Source organism: Procambarus clarkii, chromosome 5, assembly GCF_040958095.1.
Source record: "Procambarus clarkii isolate CNS0578487 chromosome 5, FALCON_Pclarkii_2.0, whole genome shotgun sequence".
Lineage (NCBI taxonomy): Eukaryota > Metazoa > Arthropoda > Malacostraca > Decapoda > Cambaridae > Procambarus > Procambarus clarkii.
In genome coordinates, this window is record NC_091154.1 from 60,354,813 (window position 1) to 60,376,021 (window position 21,209).

Consider the following 21,209-nt stretch of genomic DNA (forward strand, 5'->3'; position numbering starts at 1 on the left):
AGAAGTGCGTTCTGGCTACTAGGAACGATATATATATATATATATATATATATGCGAACAAGCCTGAATGGTCCCCAGGACATATGCAACTATATATATATATATATATATATATATATATATATATATATATATATATATATATATCTGGGGTGTGAGTTTTCAGTTATATATATATATATATATATATATATATATATATATATATATATATATATATATATATATATATATATATATATATATATATATATATATATATATATATATGTCGTACCTAGTAGCCAGAACACACTTCTCAGCCTACTATGCAAGGCCCAATTTGCTAATAAGCCAAGTTTTCATGAATTAATTATTTTTCGACTACCTAACCTACCTAACCTAACCTAACCTAACTTTCTCGGCTACCTAACCTAACCTAACCTATAAAGATAGGTTAGGTTAGGTTAGGTAGGGTTGGTTAGGTTCGGTCATATATCTACGTTAATTTTGACTCCAATAACAAAAAATGGACCTCAAACATAATGAAATGGGTAGCTTTATCATTTCATAAGAAAAAAAATAGAGAAAATATATTAATTCAGGAAAACTTGGCTTATTAGGCAAATCGGGCCTTGCATAGTAGGCTGAGAAGTGCGTTCTGGCTATTAGGTACGACATATATATATATATATATATATATATATATATATATATATATATATATATATATATATATATATATATATATATATATATATGTCGTACCTTTTAGCCAGAACTCACTTCTCAGCCTACAATGCAAAGGCCCGATTTGCCTAATAAGCCAAGTTTTCATGAATTAATTGTTTTTCGACTACCTAACCTACCTAACCTAACCTAATCTAACTTTTTCGGCTACCTAACCTAACCTAACCTATAAAGATAGGTTAGGTTAGGTTAGGTAGGGTTGGTTAGGTTCGGTCATTAATCTACGTTAATTTTAACTCCAATAAAAAAAAATTGACCTCATACATAATGAAATGGGTAGCTTTATCATTTCATAAGAAATAAATTAGAGAAAATATATTAATTCAGGAAAACTTGGCTTATTAGGCAAATTGGGCCTTGCATAGTAGGCCGAGAAGTGCATTCTGGCTACTAGGTACGACATATATATATATATATATATATATATATATATATATATATATATATATATATATATATATATATATATATATATATATATATATATATATATATATATATATATATATATATATATATTGGAGAATTGATTTTTGAATTACCTCCAACAGTGAAAAGAAATGTACGAAATATTGAGAAAATTCGTGTTAGAATTATTAATCTTACTTTTTCGGTCATATATATATATATATGCAAGTGTTCTAAAGTTGTATATATATATATATATATATATATATATATATATATATATATATATATATATATATATATATATATATATATATATATATATATATATATATATATATACATATATATATATATATATATATTATATATATATATATATATATATATATATATATATATATATATATATATTAGTATATTTTGGTAGCAGTCTTTCCTGTAGACATATATTATTAAATATGACCGAAAAAGTAAGATTAATAATTCTAACACGAATTTTCTCGATCTTTCGTACATTCCTTTTCACTGTTGGTGGTAATTCAAAAATCAATTCTCCAAAATTCATTTCTATTTCTAGTCTGAAGCGATACTTGAGCGCGTTTCGTAAAACTTATTACATTTTCAAAGACTTTAGTTTACACATACACAACTGAATAGAACTTACACATCTCCGATTTGTTTATATCTACATTTGAGTGAGGTGGATGGGGTGAGGTGGTATTAATAGGGTATTAAATTCATCAACATAAGACAGAACACGAAACAATAGGTATTGAATGGAAGTGATTGTAGAAAGCCTATTGGTCCATATTTCTTGATGCTTCTATATTGGAGCGGAGTCTTGAGGTGGGTAGAATATAGTTGTGCATTAATTGGCTGTTGATTGCTGGTGTTGCCTTTTTAATGTCTAGTGCCTCGCAAACGTCAAGCCGTCTGCTATTGCTGTATCTATCGATGATTTCTGTGTTGTTTACTAGGATTTCTCTGGTGATGGTTTGGTTGTGGGAAGAGATTATATGTTTCTTAATGGAGCCCTGTTGCTTATGCATCGTTAAACGCGTAGAAAGAGATGTTGTTGTCTTGCCTATATACTGTTTTTTTTGGAGCTTACAGTCCCCAAGAGGGCATTTGAAGGCATAGACGACGTTGGTCTCTTTTAAAGCGTTCTGCTTTGTGTCTGGAGAGTTTCTCATGAGTAGGCTGGCCGTTTATCTGGTTTTATAGTATATCGTCAGTTGTATCCTCTGATTTTTGTCTGTAGGGATAACGTTTCTATTAACAATATCTTTCAGGACCCTTTCCTCCATTTTATGAGCTGTGGAAAAGAAGTTCCTGTAAAATAGTCTAATTGGGGGTATAGGTGTTGTGTTGTCTCTTCAGAGGTTGCATGGCGTTTCACTTTCCTTCTTATGATGTCTTCGACGAAACCATTGGAGAAGCCGTTGTTGACTAGGACCTGCCTTACCCTACAGAGTTTTTCGTCGACTTGCTTCCATTCTGAGCTGTGGCTGAGAGCACGGTCGACATATGCGTTAACAACACTCCTCTTGTACCTGTCTGGGCAGTCGCTGTTGGCATTTAGGCACATTCCTATGTTCGTTTCCTTAGTGTAGACTGCAGTGTGGAAACCTCCGCATCTTTTCCATGACTGTTACATCTAGAAAGGGCAGCTTCCCATCCTTTTCCATCTCGTAAGTGAAACGCAGCACGGAACTCTGCTCAAACGCCTCCTTCAGCTCCTGCAGATGTCTGACATCAGGTACCTGTGTAAAAATGTCGTCAACATACCTGCAGTATATGGCCGGTTTCAAGTTCATGTCGACTAAGACTTTTTGCTCGATGGTACCCATGTAGAAGTTTGCAAACAGGACACCTAGGGGAGAACCCATGGCGACCCCATCTACTTGCTTATACATGTGCCCATCCGGTCTCAAGAAGGGTGCCTCTTTAGTACAAGCTTGGAGTAGTTTCCTTAGAATATTCTCTGGTATGTCAAGAGGAGTACAGGCTGGATCACGATACACTCTGTCGGCTATCATCCCGATTGTCTCGTCCACAGGTACGTTAGTGAACAGTGATTCTACGTCCAACGAGGCTCTTATCCCTGTGGCCCGTGTGCCCCGCAGTAAGTCAACAAATTCCTTTGGAGACTACTTTGTTGACTTACTGCGGGGCAATTTTTTCTATTGGAGTTAAAATTAACGTAGATATATGACCGAACCTAACCAACCCTACCTAACCTAACCTAACCTATCTTTATAAGTTAGGTTTGGTTAGGTAGCCAAAAAAAGTTAGGTTAGGTTAGGTAGTCGAAAAACAATTAATTCATGAAAACTTGGCTTATTAGGCAAATCGGGCCTTGCATAGTAGGCTGAGAAGTGCGTTCTGGCTACTAGGTACGATATATATAAATATATATATATATATATATATATATATATATATATATATATATATATATATATATATATATATGTCGTACCTAGTAGACAGAATGCACATCTCGGCCTACTATGCAAGGCCCAATTTGCCTAATAAGCCAAGTTTTCCTGAATTAATATATTTTCTCTAATTTTTTTCTTATGAAATGATAAAGCTACTCATTTCATTATGTATGAGGTCAATTTTTTTTATTAGAGTAAAATTAACGTAGATATATGACCGAACCGAACCAACCCTTCCTAACCTAACCTAACCTATCTTTATAGGTTAGGTTAGGTTAGGTAGCCGAAAAAGTTAGGTTAGGTTAGGTTAGGTTAGGTAGGTTAGGTAGTCGAAAAAATATTAATTCATGAAAACTTGGCTTATTAGGCAAATTGGGCCTTGCATAGTAGGCTGAGAAGTGCGTTTTGGCTACTAGGTACGACATATATATATATATATATATATATATATATATATATATATATATATATATATATATATATATATATATATATATATATATATAGTATATATATATATATATATATATATATATATATATATATATAGTATATATATATATATATATATGTCGTACCTAATAGCCAGAACGCACTTCTCAGCCTACTATTCAAGGCCCGATTTGCCTAATAAGCCAAGTTTTCATGAATTAATGTTTTTTCGTCTACCTAACCTACCTAACCTAACCTAACCTAGCTTTTTTTGGCAACCTAACCTAACCTTACCTATAAATATAGGTTAGGTTAGGTTAGGTAGGGTTAGTTAGGTTCGGTCATATATCTATGTTAATTTTAACTCCAATAAAAAAAAATTGACCTCGTACATAGAGAAAAGGGTTGCTTTATCATTTCATAAGAAAAAAATTATAGTAAATATATTAATTCAGGAAAACTTGGCTTATTAGGCAAATCGGGCCTTCAATAGTAGGCTGAGAAGTGAGTTCTGGCTACTAGGTACGACATATATATATATATATATATATATATATTATTTATTAATATATTAATAAATAATATATATTAATATATATATATATATATTAATATATATATATACTATATATATATATATATATATATATATATATATATATATATATATATAGGAAAATGAGGAAAATGAAACAGGAATTTCCTTAAGTACTTTCGTATATTAAATACATCTTCAGAAGGAATGATTTTACAGATCGAGTGATGGGTATAAATAGGCAGGAGAGAGTGGTGAAGTGATTCTAAGACACAGACGAATTTGTAGCCAAACTTAATGACCAAGTCACCTCCATAAAATTTACTATGGAGACTGAAATTGATAAATGTTTGCCATTCTTAGATGTGCTTATTCATAGGGAAAACTCTTCATTAAAGTTCAGTGTTTACAAGAAACCTACGAATAATTTATCTTATGTTCATTATTTTTCAGGGCATAGATACAATGTAAAAAAGTCAATTTTTTCTTCAATGTATCTAAGAGCTCTTCGAGTTGTGAGTCCAGAATTCTTAGACGAAGAATTTAAGAATATTGATTCGATTGGTCTTAAGCTTTGTTACCCACTGAATTTTTTGGAAGTTTGTCGTAACAAAGCACGCCGTACATATTATAATAATGTATGCAGTGAAAGGATTCGCCCAAAGAATGTGTTATGTTTACCATATTTCTCTGGGTTTGAGAATATTGTTAAGGCCTTGAAACTTTTTAATATAGATGTAATGTTTAGCTACGAAAACACTGTTGGTAAGCTATTAGTTAGGAACAGCCCTCGTAGTGATAATTGCGTCATTTATAAAATACCTTGTAAGGAATGTAATAAGTTCTATGTCGGGCAAACATCTAAAGATTTAAAATTTAGAATATCGCAACATAAATACTCTGTAAGACATGGCCAATTATCTAATGCTTTGTTTGTGCATTTGTCAGAAAAAGCTCACCAAATTGATTGGGAGAGTGCTTCTTCAATAACAAATTGTAAAAGCACCTATAACAGAAACATAATTGAATCTGCTTTGATACAGATCACCAAAGAAAGTAATTTGAATATTAGCAGTGGTCTATATAACTTAGATCCATTTCTAATAGATCAGCTAAAGGGCGATTTAAGTAGAATCATTGGAAAACATTTGTCTCACTAATTCATTGTATATATTTACCTCTTTATGTTTTAATTACCTATGTATTGTGCTTGTATGTCTGCTGTATCAGATGGGCCATTGGGCTACATCGGATGGGCCAATTGGGTGCATCTGATGGGCCAATGGGCCGTCTGCGTTGTCCAAGTATTGTACCTCACCTCACTTCACCACTCTCTCCTGCCTATTTATACCCAACACTCGATCTGTAAAATCATTCCTTCCGAAGATGTATTTAATATACGAAAGTACTTAAGGAAATTCCTGTTTCATTTTCCTCCGTGGTCTGACATTGTCATATATATATATATATATATATATATATATATATATATATATATATATATATATATATATATATATATATATATATATATATATATATATATATATATATATATAACTGAAAACTCACACCCCAGAAGTGACTCGAACCCATACTCCCAGAAGCAACGCAACTGGTATGTACAAGACGCCTTAATCCACTTGACCATCACGACCGGACATAATGAGGTGATAGCCGAGGCTATATGAACCACCCCACCGCCGGCACTCGGATAGTTATCTTGGGCATAGCATTTTACCAAATCACCTCATTCTTTGGGGCACACGTGAGGAACACAAATGCGAACAAGCCTGAATGGTCCCCAGGACATATGCAACTGAAAACTCACACCCCAGAAGTGACTCGAACCCATACTCCCAGAAGCAACGCAACTGGTATGTACAAGACGCCTTAATCCACTTGACCATCACGACCGGAAATAATGAGGTGATAGCCGAGGCTATATGAACCACCCCACCGCCGGCACTCGGATAGTTATCTTGGGCATAGCATTTTACCAAATCACCTCATTCTTTGGGGCACACGTGAGGAACACAAATGCGAACAAGCCTGAATGGTCCCCAGGACATATGCAACTGAAAACTCACACCCCAGAAGTGACTCGAACCCATACTCCCAGAAGCAACGCAACTGGTATGTACAAGACGCCTTAATCCACTTGACCATCACGACCGGACATAATGAGGTGATAGCCGAGGCTATATGAACCACCCCACCGCCGGCACTCGGATAGTTATCTTGGGCATAGCATTTTACCAAATCACCTCATTCTTTGGGGCACACGTGAGGAACACAAATGCGAACAAGCCTGAATGGTCCCCAGGACATATGCAACTGAAAACTCACACCCCAGAAGTGACTCGAACCCATACTCCCAGAAGCAACGCAACTGGTATGTACAAGACGCCTTAATCCACTTGACCATCACGACCGGACATAATGAGGTGATAGCCGAGGCTATATGAACCACCCCACCGCCGGCACTCGGATAGTTATCTTGGGCATAGCATTTTACCAAATCACCTCATTCTTTGGGGCACACGTGAGGAACACAAATGCGAACAAGCCTGAATGGTCCCCAGGACATATGCAACTGAAAACTCACACCCCAGAAGTGACTCGAACCCATACTCCCAGAAGCAACGCAACTGGTATGTACAAGACGCCTTAATCCACTTGACCATCACGACCGGACATAATGAGGTGATAGCCGAGGCTATATGAACCACCCCACCGCCGGCACTCGGATAGTTATCTTGGGCATAGCATTTTACCAAATCACCTCATTCTTTGGGGCACACGTGAGGAACACAAATGCGAACAAGCCTGAATGGTCCCCAGGACATATGCAACTGAAAACTCACACCCCAGAAGTGACTCGAACCCATACTCCCAGAAGCAACGCAACTGGTATGTACAAGACGCCTTAATCCACTTGACCATCACGACCGGACATAATGAGGTGATAGCCGAGGCTATATGAACCACCCCACCGCCGGCACTCGGATAGTTATCTTGGGCATAGCATTTTACCAAATCACCTCATTCTTTGGGGCACACGTGAGGAACACAAATGCGAACAAGCCTGAATGGTCCCCAGGACATATGCAACTGAAAACTCACACCCCAGAAGTGACTCGAACCCATACTCCCAGAAGCAACGCAACTGGTATGTACAAGACGCCTTAATCCACTTGACCATCACGACCGGACATAATGAGGTGATAGCCGAGGCTATATGAACCACCCCACCGCCGGCACTCGGATAGTTATCTTGGGCATAGCATTTTACCAAATCACCTCATTCTTTGGGGCACACGTGAGGAACACAAATGCGAACAAGCCTGAATGGTCCCCAGGACATATGCAACTGAAAACTCACACCCCAGAAGTGACTCGAACCCATACTCCCAGAAGCAACGCAACTGGTATGTACAAGACGCCTTAATCCACTTGACCATCACGACCGGACATAATGAGGTGATAGCCGAGGCTATATGAACCACCCCACCGCCGGCACTCGGATAGTTATCTTGGGCATAGCATTTTACCAAATCACCTCATTCTTTGGGGCACACGTGAGGAACACAAATGCGAACAAGCCTGAATGGTCCCCAGGACATATGCAACTGAAAACTCACACCCCAGAAGTGACTCGAACCCATACTCCCAGAAGCAACGCAACTGGTATGTACAAGACGCCTTAATCCACTTGACCATCACGACCGGACATAATGAGGTGATAGCCGAGGCTATATGAACCACCCCACCGCCGGCACTCGGATAGTTATCTTGGGCATAGCATTTTACCAAATCACCTCATTCTTTGGGGCACACGTGAGGAACACAAATGCGAACAAGCCTGAATGGTCCCCAGGACATATGCAACTGAAAACTCACACCCCAGAAGTGACTCGAACCCATACTCCCAGAAGCAACGCAACTGGTATGTACAAGACGCCTTAATCCACTTGACCATCACGACCGGACATAATGAGGTGATAGCCGAGGCTATATGAACCACCCCACCGCCGGCACTCGGATAGTTATCTTGGGCATAGCATTTTACCAAATCACCTCATTCTTTGGGGCACACGTGAGGAACACAAATGCGAACAAGCCTGAATGGTCCCCAGGACATATGCAACTGAAAACTCACACCCCAGAAGTGACTCGAACCCATACTCCCAGAAGCAACGCAACTGGTATGTACAAGACGCCTTAATCCACTTGACCATCACGACCGGACATAATGAGGTGATAGCCGAGGCTATATGAACCACCCCACCGCCGGCACTCGGATAGTTATCTTGGGCATAGCATTTTACCAAATCACCTCATTCTTTGGGGCACACGTGAGGAACACAAATGCGAACAAGCCTGAATGGTCCCCAGGACATATGCAACTGAAAACTCACACCCCAGAAGTGACTCGAACCCATACTCCCAGAAGCAACGCAACTGGTATGTACAAGACGCCTTAATCCACTTGACCATCACGACCGGACATAATGAGGTGATAGCCGAGGCTATATGAACCACCCCACCGCCGGCACTCGGATAGTTATCTTGGGCATAGCATTTTACCAAATCACCTCATTCTTTGGGGCACACGTGAGGAACACAAATGCGAACAAGCCTGAATGGTCCCCAGGACATATGCAACTGAAAACTCACACCCCAGAAGTGACTCGAACCCATACTCCCAGAAGCAACGCAACTGGTATGTACAAGACGTCTTGTACATACCAGTTGCGTTGCTTATGAAATGATAAAGCTACCCATTTCATTATGTATGAGGTCAATTTTTTTTTATTGGAGTTAAAATTAACGTAGATATATGACCGAACCTAACCAAACCTACCTAACCTAACCTAACCTATCTTTATAGGTTAGGTTAGGTTAGGTAGCCGAAAACGTTAGGTTAGGTTAGGTTAGGTAGGTTAGGTAGTCGGAAAAACATTAATTCATGAAAACTAGGCTTATTAGGCAAATCGGGCCTTGCATACCCAGCAAACAATTTTAGGTTGCCACAACATATCTGGAAAGTATTTGAAAGTATTGGAAACGTTTGTTTTATCGTATCAGATACGATATTGTGTGTGGACTTAAATAGGTTTCCAAAACTTATAACCAAGACATATGTATCTAACACTAATTTGAGATGTTGTGGCAACTTTACACTCCTAACATGAGTCATTCATAATCCATTCATACACCAATATGAATCTCTTATGAAAGGTTTGAGCCAATAATCTGAACCATTTTCACATCTTTGTGTTTAAAGTTAAGTTTCTTGAAATTAAATTATATTTTATATTATATTATTTTTATTATATTTTATATTATATTATTATTTTCAATTTAAATATTAAAACCAATTTAAGGGTAAAAAAATCTAATAATTTATATTTCTTTTATTATTTACTAACAATTATAATTATTTACTAACGGAGAGAGGGGAGGCTGGACGGCGGAGAGTGGCGGACAGTGGCGGCGGTGGCGGATAGTGGCGGCGGGTGGACAGTGGCGGCGGCGGGCGGACAGTGGCGGCGGGCGGACAGTGGCGGCGGGCGGACAGTGGCGGCGGTGGCGGACAGTGGCGGCGGCGGGCGGACAGTGGCGGCGGCGGGCGGACAGTGGTGGCGGCGGGTGGACAGTGGCGGCGGCGGGCGGACAGTGGCGGCGGGCGGACAGTGGCGGCGGGCGGACAGTGGCGGCGGTGGCGGACAGTGGCGGCGGCGGGCGGACAGTGGCGGCGGCGGGCGGACAGTGGTGGCGGCGGGCGGACAGTGGTGGCGGCGGGCGGACAGTGGCGGCGGTGGGCGGACAGTGGTGGCGGCGGGCGGACAGTGGAGGCGGCGGGCGGACAGTGGTGGCGGCGGGCGGACAGTGGTGGCGGCGGGCGGACAGTGGTGGCGGCGGGCGGACAGTGGTGGCGGTGGCAGACAGTGGTGGCGGTGGCGGACAGTGGTGGCGGTGGCGGATAGTGGCAGCGGGCGGACAGTGGCGGCGGTGGCGGATAGTGGCGGCGGGCGGACAGTGGCGTCGGGCGGACAGTGGCGGCGGGCGGACAGTGGCGGCGGTGGCGGATAGTGGCGGCGGGCGGACAGGGTTGGCGGCGGGCGGACAGTGGCGGCGGTGGCGGATAGTGGTGGCGGGCGGACAGTGGCGGCGGGCGGACAGTGGCGGCGGGCGGACAGTGGCGGCTGTGGCGGATAGTGGCGGCGGCGGGCGGACAGTGGAGGCGGCGGGCGGACAGTGGAGGCGGCGGGCGGACAGTGGAGGCGGCGGGCGGACAGTGGAGGCGGCGGGCGGACAGTGGAGGCGGCGGGCGGACAGTGGTGGCGGCGGGCGGACAGTGGTGGCGGCGGGCGGACAGTGGTGGCGGTGGCGGACAGTGGCGGCGGTGGCGGACAGTGACGGCGGTGGCGGACAGTGGCGGCGGTGGCGGACACTGGCGGCTGTGTCTGGCGGTGGTGGCGGGCGGTGGCGGGTGGCGGCGTCTGTGATGAGTGGTGGCGGCTGGCGGTGGTGGGTGGTGGTGGCGGCGGCGGCTGGTGGTGGAGGGTGGTGGCGGCGGTGGTGGTGGGTGGTGGTGGCGGCGGCGGCTGGTGGTGGTGGGTGGTGGTGGCGGCGGTGGTGGTGGCGGCGGCGGCTGGTGGTGGTGGGTGGTGGTGGCGGCGGTGGTGGTGGGTGGTGGTGGCGGCGGCGGCTGGTGGTGGTGGCGGCGGGTGGTGGGTGGCGGCGGCGGCTGGTGGTGGTGGGTGGTGGCGGCTGTGGTGGGTGGTGGCGGGTGGCGGCTGGTGTTGGGTGGTGGCGGGTGGCGGCTGGTGGTGGGTGGTGGCGGGTGGCGGCTGGTGGTGGGTGGCGGGTGGCGGCTGGTGGTGGGTGGCGGGTGGCGGCGGGTGGTGGGTGGTGGCGGCGGGTGGTGAGTGGCGGTGGAGGGTGGTGGGTGGTGGCGGGTGGTGGTGGCGGGTGGTGGTGGGTGGTGGCGGGTGGTGGTGGGTGGTGGCGGGTGGCGGCTGGTGGTGGGTGGTGGCGGGTGGCGGCTGGTGGCGGCTGGTGGTGGGTGGCGGTGGGTGGCGGCGGGTGGCGGCTGGTGGTGGGTGGCGGTGGGTGGCGGCGGGTGGCGGCGGGTGGCTGGTGGTGCGTGGTGGCGGGTGGCGGCTGGTGGTGGGTGGCGGCTGGTGGTGGGTGGTGGCGGGTGGCGGTGGGTGGCGGCTGGTGGTGGGTGGTGGCGGGTGGCGGCTGGTGGTGGGTGGTGGCGGGTGGCGGCTGGTGGTGGGCGGCGAGTGGCGGCTGGTGGCGGCCAGCTGGGACACACCCTTCACCACTGAAGGTCTGAGAACAACTAACCATATGTCTCTCTCACCACCACCAGCCTAGTGTTGCCAGCTCGCGCTCTCAAAATGTTTCCTTCAAAGATTGTATATTATCTTTGAACAACAAGTTTGATTATCAAGGAAATAATGCATATATTATTGTCACATTAATACTGTGCAATATCTTATTACATTCCTGCTAAATAATTATAATTTGAAACAGGACAAAAAATCCCACATATATATAAAAACCAACATTAGAGATCACGAGGCCTAGGCCTCGCCTGTGACCACACATCCTGCCTCCCTGGCCTGCTACACTCACACACCTCACACTCTTAACTCTCTCATAATCACTCTCACTCTCTTACTCTGTCACTCTTACTCTGTCACTCTTACTCTCTGTCACTCTTACTCTGTCACTCTTACTCTCTGTCACTCTTACTGTCACTCTTACACTCTGTCACTCCTACTCTCTGTCACTCTTACTCTGTCACTCTTACTCTCTGTCACTCTTACTCTCTGTCACTCTTACTCTCTGTCACTCTTACTGTCACTCTTACACTCTGTCACTCCTACTCTCTGTCACTCTTACTCTGTCACTCTTACTCTCTGTCACTCTTACTCTCTGTCACTCTTACTCTGTCACTCTTACTCTGTCACTCTTACTCTGTCACTCTTACTCTGTCACTCTTACTCTCTGTCACTCTTACTCTGTCACTCTTACTCTCTGTCACTCTTACTGTCACTCTTACACTCTGTCACTCCTACTCTCTGTCACTCTTACTCTGTCACTCTTACTCTCTGTCACTCTTACTCTCTGTCACTCTTACTCTCTGTCACTCTTACTGTCACTCTTACACTCTGTCACTCCTACTCTCTGTCACTCTTACTCTGTCACTCTTACTCTCTGTCACTCTTACTCTCTGTCACTCTTACTCTGTCACTCTTACTCTGTCACTCTTACTCTGTCACTCTTACTCTCTGTCACTCTTACTCTCTGTCACTCTTACTCTCTGTCACTCTTACTCTCTGTCACTCTTACTCTCTGTCACTCTTACTCTGTCACTCTTACTCTGTCACTCTTACTCTCTGTCACTCTTACTCTGTCACTCTTACTCTCTGTCACTCTTACTCTCTGTCACTCTTACTCTCTGTCACTCTTACACTCTGTCACTCTTACTCTGTCACTCTTACTCTCTGTCACTCTTACTCTCTGTCACTCTTACTCTCTGTCACTCTTACTCTCTGTCACTCTTACTCTCTGTCACTCTTACTCTGTCACTCTTACTCTGTCACTCTTACTCTGTCACTCTTACTCTCTGTCACTCTTACTCTGTCACTCTTACTCTGTCACTCTTACTCTGTCACTCTTACTCTCTGTCACTCTTACTCTGTCACTCTTACTCTGTTATTCTTACTCTCTGTCACTCTTACTCTGTCACTCTTACTCTCTGTCACTCTTACTCTCTGTCACTCTTACTCTCTGTCACTCTTACTCTCTGTCACTCTTACTCTCTGTCACTCTTACTCTCTGTCACTCTTACTCTCTGTCACTCTTACTCTGTCACTCTTACTCTCTGTCACTCTTACTCTGTCACTCTTACTCTGTCACTCTTACTCTGTCACTCTTACTCTCTGTCACTCTTACTCTGTCACTCTTACTCTCTGTCACTCTTACTCTGTCACTCTTACTCTCTGTCACTCTTACTCTGTCATTCTTACTCACTCTCAGTCACCCTTACCCATTCATACTCACTCTCTCACTCTTACTCTCATACTCTTACTCTCAATTACTCTTACTCTCAATCACTCTTACTCCCAATCACTCCTACTCCCAATCACTCGTACTCTCAATCACTCCTACTCTCATTCTTACTCTTACTCTTACTCCCAATCACTCTTACTCTCAATCACTCTTATTCTCATTCTTACTCTCACTCTTACTCTTACTCCCAATCACTCTTACTCCCAATCACTCTTACTCTCAATCACTCTTACTCTCAATCACTCTTACTCTCAATCACTCTTACTCTCATTCTTACTCTTACTCACTCTTACTCTCAATCACTCTTATTCTCATTCTTACTCCTACTCTCACTCTAACTCCTACTCCCAATCACTCTTACTCCCAATCACTCTTACTCTCAATCACTCTTACTCCCAATCACTCTTACTCTCAATCACTCTTACTCTCAATCACTCTTACTCTCAATCACTCTTACTCTCAATCACTCTTACTCTCACTAACTCTCAATCACTCTTACTCTCACTCTAACTCTCAATCACTCTTACTCTCATACTCACCCTTACTCTCAATCACTTTACTCTCACTCTTACTCATTCTGTCACTCTTACTCTCACTCTTACTCACTCTGTCACTCTTACTCACTCTCAGTCACTCTTACTTATACTCACTCTTACTCACACTTACACACTCTCTGGCACTCTCACTCACCTTCATTCACTCTTACTCACTCTTACCCACTCTCGCTCACTCTTACTCACTCTAGTTAATAAGAACACGCCAATATAAGACAACAAAACGTTTTCAGATTCGTTCTCACCACTTTCCAGCAACTTTTAAAATTTATATAAATTATCTTAGGGAATAATACATAAATTATATATTTAAACATGATATTAGTGTTTAGTGGAATGCATAAGGAGTCAAATTGTGTTAAAAAGAGCGATTTTTAGAAAATTTGGAAAACTACTTTTTTCTGTTCATATTATAACTAAATGGATTTTAAAGGTTTCACTCAGCCAATATATATCATTCACAATTTATTAATGAATTTTACAAAAAAACACCATAAATTTTATATTTAAACATGTAAAAACTATTTGTTTTACATTTGGAAGAAAATAATTGTAGAAAAACAATTTATAATTAAACCTTTGTGTTTGGATTTTTTGAGTAAAAGTTTCTCAAAGGCTCTCCTGCACCATTCTCAATGCAAATCATTCCCACACCTATGGGAAGAGATAGGCGAACGTTGTGTAGATGATTTGTGTTTGCTGGGTAGTAGGCTGAGAAGTGAGTTCTGGCTACTAGGTACGACATATATATATATATATATATATATATATATATGTCGTACCTAGTAGCCAGAACTCACTTCTCAGCCTACTATTCAAGGCCCGATTTGCCTAATAAGCCTAGTTTTCCTGAATTAATATATTTACTATAATTTTTTTCTTATGAAATGATAAAGCAACCCTTTTCTCTATGTATGAGGTCAATTTTTTTTTATTGGAGTTAAAATTAACGTAGATATATGACCGAACCTAACCAACCCTACCTAACCTAACCTAACCTATATTTATAGGTAAGGTTAGGTTAGGTAGCCAAAAAAAGCTAGGTTAGGTTAGGTTAGGTAGGTTAGGTAGACGAAAAAACATTAATTCATGAAAACTTGGCTTATTAGGCAAATTGGGCCTTGAATAGTAGGCTGAGAAGTGCGTTCTGGCTATTAGGTACGACATATATATATATATATATATATATATATATATATATATATATATATATATATATATATATATATATATATATATATATATATGTCGTGCCTAGTAGCCAGAACTCACTTCTGAGCCTACTATGCAAGGCCCGATTTGCCTAATAAGCCAAGTTTTCATGAATTAATTGCTTTTCGACTACCTAACCTACCTAACCTAACCTAACCTAACTTTTTCGGCTACCTAACCAAACCTAACCTATTAAGATAGGTTAGGTTAGGTTAGGTAGGGTTGGTTAGGTTCGGTTATATATCTACGTTAATTTTAACTCCAATAAAAAAAAATTGACCTCTTACATAATGATATGGGTTGCTTTATCATTTCATAAGAAAAAAATTAGAGAAAATATATTAATTCATGAAAACTTGGCTTATTAGGCAAATCGGGCCTTGCATTGTAGGCTGAAAAGTGAGTTCTGGCTACTAGGTACGACATATATATATATATATATATATATATATACACACATATATGATAGATGTTTCTTCCGGGAATCTTAATATCAATATGAGTAGAAAAACTATTGATATAACAAACATTTTGTTAAAATTCTTTTTTACTTAACGTGAATTTGTTCATTTGATATATCACGCTATTGAGTTTTCTGTGTGTATTGAAGTAAGGGCGAAGAAGTAGAACATCTAGTTGACAGAGCTCGGGTGCTCGGGTAAACTGTTAGAAACCCTGTTTTGTGATCCTCGTGAGGGCTGGTAGCACCCTAGGATGCATTTCTTTTAAGCATATCGTCGCGCAGTAGACTAAGCCATATCTGGGATCATTCCTAACGTTGGTTCGAACCCTCATCACGAGCCTCATTGATTTGTTCACTTGATATATCACACTCTTGTAATTTTTTTTAATTATCAAATGGATACTCAAAACTTATTTAAAAATTATAATAATAACTACACACTTCCACAAAATTTATATAAACCACAAACAAGTTTAAAACAATTTTAAATTACTAGCTAAAACCTTGTTAAGATCAAAATATCACACAAAACTGAATGCCAAAAAATGTATTATATGTCTTACTTAAACAAATACAATAATATAAAATATCAACACTTGAAATTAGTAAAAAAAAAAAAAACAATTCAAGGGAGGCTAAAGGAAATAATACAGACGTCAGCATGAACTATAAATCAAAATACAAAGCTTACTGTGCATAATAAAGTGTACAATTGAACAGTTGAAACGTTGTTATTTAGCAGAGGCCGCAGCTTCCTGATATATATGGATTCCTTTATTCTCAAATTCGACTTACCATTCATGCAAGTATCTAAAATGTTTAAATATTGAACAAATATTTGATATGGCAAAAATGGATTAAAAGTCAGTACGCACTGTAGGTGGATTTTTGATGGTTAATGAGTCATGTAAGTGATTAGACGTAAGGGTGGATATAATGAACTGCCTGACCAGTGTTACAAGTTGTTACGAGAATTGTATGTTAAAACATATGTATGTTGATTTAGTTTTTGGTTTGGAGATTTCAACCGGGCATTGTCTCATAATCATTGTGTTCGGGACTTGGAGAGATTTATCTTAAACGTGTAATATACTTCTCAGTTCAGTTACTGTGCTGTCTCCTTTGTCTAATATGAATGGGTACAAGTCGTTAAAGGGTAGGAAAATGGATAATAATTAGGGTATATATCACACATTAGGTAAGATATCAAGGTAAGACATTAGTAATACCATTGAGAATATTTTCTTGCTTCTTATGTATAGGCTTTTTGTAGTTTATTTCATTTTCATAGTGGTCGTTAATGATTGGCTCAACATGGGTATAAATATATAGGATATCCTGTATGTCCTCCCAAAAAAAGTCTTCTGCAATTTCATTCATAAGTTCAATATGCGATCTTTAAACTAGAAATTATCTTTGAAAATGGGAATTAATATTAAATGAGAATTAATATTAAATCATTGAAAATGAGATTAAATATGCATCAACGAAAACGGACTTATTGAGGAAGTTGTAGGATGGCTGGCTGATGATGTCATTGTACATTGGGGATGACTGTTGCCGTGCGCATCGCCGAGGCAAGGACTCCTGGTTCAACCTTGACGAAGAACGGATGTATGGACACCTCTTCCGCCTGGGGGCCGCCGGATCAAGTTCTGTTTTCGGGTCTTGGACTTACTACTGCCGTTTGGCATTCTTCTTCAACGGTCCGGTTGTACGACGCCTGGCGCACATATTGCCTTGGGTCACGGGATTGTTGATAGATTTTTTTTTTTTACGTGTTCTGGATGGTTCTCCTGGCGGAGTGATGGTGTCCGGCGCCGGCTTGGCCGAGAGGTGCCGGGGGGTTGGTTGGTCTTGATGGGCTGCTGGTGCCCTCAGTCGTGGTGGGCGGCCGGCTTCTGCTCTGCCGGAGGACACTGTACTACAGTAGCCATGTGATGCCCCGCCTGGACTACAGTAGCCATGTGATGCCCCGCCTGGACTACAGTAGCCATGTGATGCCCCGCCTGGACTACAGTAGCCATGTGATGCCCCGCCTGGACTACAGTAGCCATGTGATGCCCTGCCTGGACTACAGTAGCCATGTGATGCCCCGCCTGGACTACAGTAGCCATGTGATGCCCTGCCTGGACTACAGTAGCCATGTGATGCCCCGCCTGGACTACAGTAGCCATGTGATGCCCCGCCTGGACTACAGTAGCCATGTGATGCCCCGCCTGGACTCCAGTAGCCATGTGATGCCCTGCCTGGACTACAGTAGCCATGTGATGCCCCGCCTGGACTACAGTAGCCATGTGATGCCCTGCCTGGACTACAGTAGCCATGTGATGCCCCGCCTGGACTACAGTAGCCATGTGATGCCCCGCCTGGACTACAGTAGCCATGTGATGCTCCGCCTGGACTACAGTAGCCATGTGATGCCCCGCCTGGCCTACAGTAGCCATGTGATGCCCTGCCTGGACTACAGTAGCCATGTGATGCTCCGCCTGGACTACAGTAGCCATGTGATGCTCCGCCTGGACTACAGTAGCCATGTGATGCTCCGCCTGGACTACAGTAGCCATGTGATGCCCCGCCTGGCCTACAGTAGCCATGTGATGCCCCGCCTGGACTACAGTAGCCATGTGATGCCCTGCCTGGACTACAGTAGCCATGTGATGCCCTGCCTGGACTACAGTAGCCATGTGATGCCCTGCCTGGACTACAGTAGCCATGTGATGCCCTGCCTGGACTACAGTAGCCATGTGATGCCCCGCCTGGACTACAGTAGCCATGTGATGCCCTGCCTGGACTACAGTAGCCATGTGATGCCCTGCCTGGACTACAGTAGCCATGTGATGCCCTGCCTGGACTACAGTAGCCATGTGATGCCTGTCTGGACTACTTAAGCCATGTGATGCCCTGCTTGGACTACAGTAGCCATGTGATGCCCCACTTGGACTACAGTTGCCATGTGATGCCCTGTCCTAGACTACAATAGCTATGTGGTGCCCCGCCTGGACTACAGTAGCCATGTGATGCCCCACTTGGACTACAGTAGCCATGTTATGCCCCGCCTGGACTACAGTAGCCATGTGATGCCCTGCCTGGACTACAGTAGCCATGTGATGCCCCGCCTGGACTACAGTAGCCATGTGATGCCCTGCCTGGACTACAGTAGCCATGTGATGCCCCGCCTGGACTACAGTAGCCATGTACTCACCTAGTTGTACTCACCTAGTTGTGTTTGTGGGGGTTGAGCTCTGGCTCTTTGGTCTCGCCTCTCAACCGTCAATCAACAAGTTTACAGATTCCTGAGCCTATTGGGCTCTATCATATCTACACTTGAAACTGTGTATGGAGTCAGCCTCCACCACATCACTTCCTAATGCATTCCATTTGTCAACCACTCTGACACTAAAAAAGTTCTTTCTAATATCTCTGTGGCTCATTTGGGCACTCAGTTTCCACCTGTGTCCCCTTGTACGTGTTCCCCTTGTGTTAAATAGACTGTCTTTATCTACCCTATCAATTCCCTTCAGAATCTTGAATGTGGTGATCATGTCCCCCCTAACTCTTCTGTCTTCCAGCGAAGTGAGGTTTAATTCCCGTAGTCTCTCCTCGTAGCTCATACCTCTCAGCTCGGGTACTAGTCTGGTGGCAAACCTTTGAACCTTTTCCAGTTTAGTCTTATCCTTGACTAGATATGGATTCCATGCTGGGGCTGCATACTCCAGGATTGTCCTGACATATGTGGTATACAAAGTTCTGAATGATTCTTTACACAAGTTTCTGAATGCCGTTCGTATGTTGGCCAGCCTGGCATATGCCGCTGATGTTATCCGCTTGATATGTGCTGCAGGAGACAGGTCTGGCGTGATATCAACCCCCAAGTCTTTTTCCTTCTCTGACTCCTGAAGAATTTCCTCTCCCAGATGATACCTTGTATCTGGCCTCCTGCTCCCTACACCTATCTTCATTACATTACATTTGGTTGGGTTAAACTCTAACAACCATTTGTTCGACCATTCCTTCAGCTTGTCTAGGTCTTCTTGAAGCCTCAAACAGTCCTCTTCTATTTTAATCCTTCTCATAATTTTAGCATCGTCTGCAAACATTGAGAGAAATGAATCGATACCCTCTGGGAGATCATTTACATATATCAGAAACAAGATAGGACCGAGTACAGAGCCCTGTGGGACTCCACTGGTGACTTCACGCCAATCGGAGGTCTCACCCCTCGCCGTAACTCTCTGCTTCCTATTGCTTAGATACTCCCTTATCCACTGGAGCACCTTACCAGCTACACCTGCCTGTCTCTCCAGCTTATGTACCAGACTCTTATGCGGTACTGTGTAAAAGGCTTTCCGACAATCCAAGAAAATGCAGTCCGCCCAGCCCTCTCTTTCTTGCTTAATCTTTGTCACCTGATCGTAGAATTCTATCAAGCCTGTAAGGCAAGATTTACCCTCCCTGAACCCATGTTGGCAATTTGTCACAAAGTCCCTTCTCTCCAGATGTGTTACCAGGTTTTTTCTCACGATCTTCTCCATCACCTTGCATGGTATACAAGTCAAGGACACTGGCCTGTAGTTAAGTGCCTTTTGCCTGTCGCCCTTTTTGTATATTGGGACCACATTCGCCGTCTTCCATATTTCTGGTAGGTCTCCCGTCTCCAGTGACTTACTATACACTATGGAGAGTGGCAAGCAAAGTGCCTCTGCACACTCTTTCAGTATCCATGGTGAGATCCCATCTGGACCAACAGCCTTTCTAACATCCAGATCCAGATGGTGTCTCTTAACCTCCTCTCTCGTAATTTCGAACTCCTCCAAGGCCGCCTGGTTTACCTCCCTTTCTCCTAGCATAGTGACCTCACCTTGTTCTATTGTGAAGACCTCCTGGAACCTCTTGTTGAGTTCTTCACACACCTCTCTGTCATTCTCTGTATACCTGTCCTCGCCTGTTCGAAGTTTCAATACCTGTTCTTTCACTGTTGTTTTCCTTCTGATGTGACTGTGGAGTAGCTTTGGTTCGGTCTTGGCTTTGTTTGCTATATCATTTTCAAAACTTTTCTCTGCTTCTCTTCTCACCCTGACGTACTCATTCCTGGTTCTCTGGTATCTCTCTCTGCTTTCTGGTGTTCTGTTATTCCAGAAGTTCCTCCACGCCCTTTTGTTCAGTTTCTTTTCTTCCATACATGCCCTATTATACCATGGATTCTTCTGTTGCTTCTCGGATTTTTCCCTTTGGGCTGAGATGAACCTGTTTACTGCCTCCTGACACTTTTGGGTAACGTAGTCCATCATACCCTGTACAGACGTATCTCTGAGGTCTGTGTCCCAAGGTAT